The sequence below is a fragment of the Stegodyphus dumicola genome, chromosome X1, assembly GCF_044657685.1.
Source record: "Stegodyphus dumicola isolate Sdum_Otavi_A_Nest chromosome X1, ASM4465768v1".
NCBI lineage: Eukaryota > Metazoa > Arthropoda > Arachnida > Araneae > Eresidae > Stegodyphus > Stegodyphus dumicola.
The window spans coordinates 66,218,464-66,223,344 of record NC_140780.1 but is presented as its reverse complement, the minus strand read 5'-3'; positions in this window follow the sequence as shown (position 1 = coordinate 66,223,344).

Below are 4,881 nucleotides of genomic sequence, written 5' to 3'. Positions count from 1 at the left end.
AAGGATTGACATTGAACCTAGAAACACAGATCTGAAGAACAAGGACCGAAGGTTAAAAAAATTGCATAACTGAGATTTCCATATCCTGGTACAAAAAATTTTTCAATGAGTGTCAGCAAGGTTGTAAATTTCGAAGTGATTTCACGATTTATTCCTTTCCAGTTTGCTTTAAAATACTCAACGCAAGCATCCGTCCGAACTAAAACTGTTCCAAAACTCGACCGTTAGTGTTGCTCGAAGTTAGCCAGAGTGTAACAAAAATTTCAGCCCCGCCTCTTAGTACTGTTATTGTATCATTTAGCTGAGATAGGTATCTCCCTCTAGGCAACCCCCATTGGTCGATATGGGGGCCGTAAGTAACGCCCCTGCTGATCGCCAATTGGCTCGCTAGTTGCTCCGCTTATACGATGCGATAATTCCATCGCAAAAATGTTTCCCGCCTTGGCTTTTAAATCGGTTCCCAGAAGACTAATTTTACTGCGATATTTTAAAGTCATCTTTTATTTTCCCCGAAAATAGAATTAATAGGGTTATTATTAGTACGTCAGTACTTGTTGGCTGATGGGTGTTTTCTTTTGCAAAAGGTGTTCTGAGGGACATTTATAACAAAGAAAAGTTTCCCTTTTCGAAAGGGAGAAATACATTTTTATTAAAGGAAGAGAGTAGTTTTCCATATTTTATTTAAACCTATTAATACATGCATGTTTATCTTCATTTATAGAAATTTACGAATATGTCTTTTGTCGTACTCAGTTAAATTATTTCCGCACTGCTGCATGAACCATTAAAATACCCCCAATTGACTTTTTATATGGGCTAATTATTGCTTATATACTAATGTTGTGAATTATTAATTTTTAAGATGAGGTGCATAAAATGGCTGTCATATCAAATTACTTGGTAACATTCCCGTATGAATGATATCTAATAGATTTCCTTAATTTATTGCTTTGCTTTAATTAAAAAGGGTTTGACAGAAATTATCCTAATTTTGAAAGACTGAGGAGATGACAAAATTTTCAAATGACATTTAAATTGTTATTTAATTTTGTTATCTCTAATAGACTATGAAAGAGGCTCCAGAAGACATTTATTCAATTTCAAAGTAGCCCATATATCCAGAACTTTGACAGAATAATCACGTATGCGAAAACAATGATTTTTTTAGTTATTATTAGTAGAACTCGGCAAAAAAAAAACTTTTCAATAGAGAAAATTACGTAGATAAAGATAATCCTTTTTGACAGTCATTAAAAATTTCTGTCTTTATTGATGAGTCAAGGCTGTATAAATTTTGCTTGAGAAAGCATTTTCGTTCCCCATCAGGGAAAAAAAAAAAAAAAAAAAAAAAAAAAATTGCTTTTGCTTTTCAGTTAGAAAAATGGGCAAATTTCTAATGACTTTGGACAATCACAAATTAAAATGGCTTTGTAGTCTCATGTACTTTATTTCAAAATAAGACTAATGAAAAGATTGAGAATGCAGTCAAAAAAATAACTGAACACGTAATTAAAATACAATAATTAAACATTTAGACAACTGAACATGTGGTACTCAAGAGTGATGAATTTCGCCAAACACTTTCTTCCGAATTTCATAATCTTTGAAAGGGCTACATTATTAATTAAAGCACACGAGGTCTATCCACCTACAGTTTCACCCGTGAGTTTTAACACAGGACACAGAGTGAGGGGAAAATCTTAAATGTCTCGTGCAGCCTTTTTCCTGGAATCAGGCTTAGGAGCGACCGAGCTTTAAAAGCGTTGAGCACCGGTAGTTCGAATTGGGTTCAAATACTAGCGAAAGGACGGGCTGCGTGAGAGCTCTCGTGGTTTTTTCCATATGTAATATGAATACGGTGAAGAAAATTAGTTTTTTTCCCTGAATGTATGAAAATGATATTTATGAATAGAAGTAGTGTTTTGCAAAGGAAAATGTGAGAATATTTTAGTCGCAAGGAAAATGATAAAATGATTGCAATCGTGAGATTCTTTTAACTTTTGAAATATTTCTGTCACTGTGCTTTGGGAAGGGGTTGGGAAATACTAGACCTGATAAATACAACAAACCTGATTATTGCAAAAGTTCGTACATTGAATTTGCCGAATGTTGTAATTGTTAGAAGCAACCCTCCCCCCCCCCCCCAATAATAGAACTCATTGCAACAATCGCCAGAAGAATATAAAGATGCACTGTCTGCTTAATTGGAGCTTTTCTGCCGTTATCTCCAGAATTCCTAACGGTGCCTGTTCCTAACAATTGAGTGTGCTTGAAAAATTTCAGAGTGTAAGGTGACCTTTATTATCTTGTCCTTAGGATTAGTTATGCTGTTGTCAGTAAGTGTTTCGTAAATTTATTTTCATGATTTAATTTACTATTTCTAAAATTAACGAACTTTGTTTTCACACTCGAGATGAATAGGTTTCTTTCATACTTAAATCTAGAACTGTTTGCTTTCACAGCTTGTGATATTCTTTACAAATACAAAAGGGTTCAGCTGTTAATAATTTAGTAACGTATTTAAATGTACTTATATCACTAATAATATTTCGGTTAATGAGAGAATTTAGCGACAGATGATTTTCCGAGTTTGATTGAAATACGTTGTTACCAGAGCTGGATTAAATATTAAGCAAAACAGGCACGTTAAATGCTTAAGAATTCAAGGAAAGAACGGGCCAAGGCAGTGCCTCCTAGATATAAAGCCGTCGGACTGGTCTGTGACGTCACGAGCACTAGGCCGTATAATATGAAACGGCGGAACTTCCGATAGCGATTTCTCCGTGCATACGAGTATGAATTTGCGTTAAATAATGAACTCTCAGAATAATCCAGAAACTATATTTCCGCAATAAAAAATTTATTTTCCTATCGGAATATCTTTGAACATTACAATGCAAGAGCAATAAAACTCATAAAGATGCATTAAAATTTCATATGTAATGTAATAAGATTTGATACTTAGTCCAGCAAAACTTGATCTTGAATATCGAATTTGGCTTTATAAAACGATTAGTAGATGCTGAATTTTCAAATCATTCAATTAAAAATTAGTTCTGAAAACCAAAACTCCTCAATATCTTAAAAATTTCTGATATGTTGTTTTTATCTCATCTATAGACATAATATCATGTTTTCATAAAATCATATTCCTTGAAAATCAGAATTTAAAATTTCATCAAGGAAAATTTACATTTATTAGTCTTAAATATACTCTCAAATGTGTGGAAATTATATATATATATATATATATTTATGATATAATTAAATACTCTGGCTATGTTAAGAAAGGATTGGTGGACAGACTTCTTGATTTTCAAGTAGAGGATCATAAGGCAATTTTCCATACATTAAATAAGATTGCGGGAATTTTGCAACACAATGAGGTGTATTATTACATTATTCAGTAACTTGAGGTAACAATTTTGTCCATGCAATATTAGCCTGATAAGAATTTAATTTACAGTTTAATTATATTTGTTTGAGTAACTCGTTCAACTTTACCATTAGTTTGAGGCCCGTTAGTAGTTAATAATTGTTTTACATTATGATTTCTTAAAAAGTGCTTAAATTTGGAAGAAGCAGCATTTCTATCACTTAAAATTTTCTTTGGTACTTGAATTTGAAAAATTTGTCTTAAACTATTTATGTAACTATCTGTAGTTACACTTTTAGAAGCAAAAAATCCATATTTAATGAGTAGCATGATCAATAATTAAGTGAATATACATTTTAATATAATTATAATAGTTTAAACCACCAACAGTATCAATAGATAATAATTCAAAAGGTTCACATTAAACCAAATCTCTTTTGTTTACTTTTCTTATTAAACTGACATACTTCGCAATGTTTACAAAAAATTTTAGCATCTTGGACAGACAATTCCTGACCAATAATATTGACAAGATTAATATGAGCCTTCTAAAGTAATTTAGTACAAAGAGAGATTGCTATTATGATTTTGTATAATCCTTGCTTTTTAATAGTTAACACATCATTAATTTCTTTATACTTAGGATTATATACATTATCTAAATTTTGATGCTCTTTAATTTCTTCTAATGAGAATAAATTAACTTCCAAACTTAAATGTTGACAAATAGGATTTCTAGTTAACATATCAGCTTCAATATTAGTAGAACTATTTTCATATTTTATATCAAAATCATGCATAGATAATTTTAAAGACCATCTAAATAACCTACCTGTAAGATCTTTAATGTTCTTAAGCCAAACTAAAGCAGCGTGATCAGTGTGTACAGTAAAATAATTACTGAGTAAGTATTAATAAAATTTATCTGCATCACCAATACAAAACATTCTAATTCAGTAATTGCATAATTTTGCTCATAAGACCTTAATTTTCTAGAATGAAAACCAATTTGGATATAGGTTCCCATCCTGGTGCTTCCAACAGCTTCTTCAGATGCATCTACAAACACATAATTACATATGTAAGATATAATAAAATATGATGGCTATGTTAAGAAATAATTGGCGACCTTAAAATTGACTATCCTAAATTTTATTTTCTCCCCCCTCCCCAAGTTCATCTGTTCTCCCAAATTCAAGATCTTTCCAAATTATTCAATTATATTTCCGAATTTCTGGGTTTACGCATCCATATGTCTAACCCTGTGATTAAAATATCATGCATGTAAATATATACACATAGTACCTACTAAGTTTTCTCATCGTACAAACTTCTAATATATCACATATATATAATAATATACAAAGATTACTTAAAAGTAACATCCAAGCATACAGTTTATATTTTAAATGAAAAAATATTTTGATGTGAAAAACATTAACATAAATCTAAATTAATTGCTGGTATGTAATGGACAACTATTGCTGTTACCTATATAAAATAAT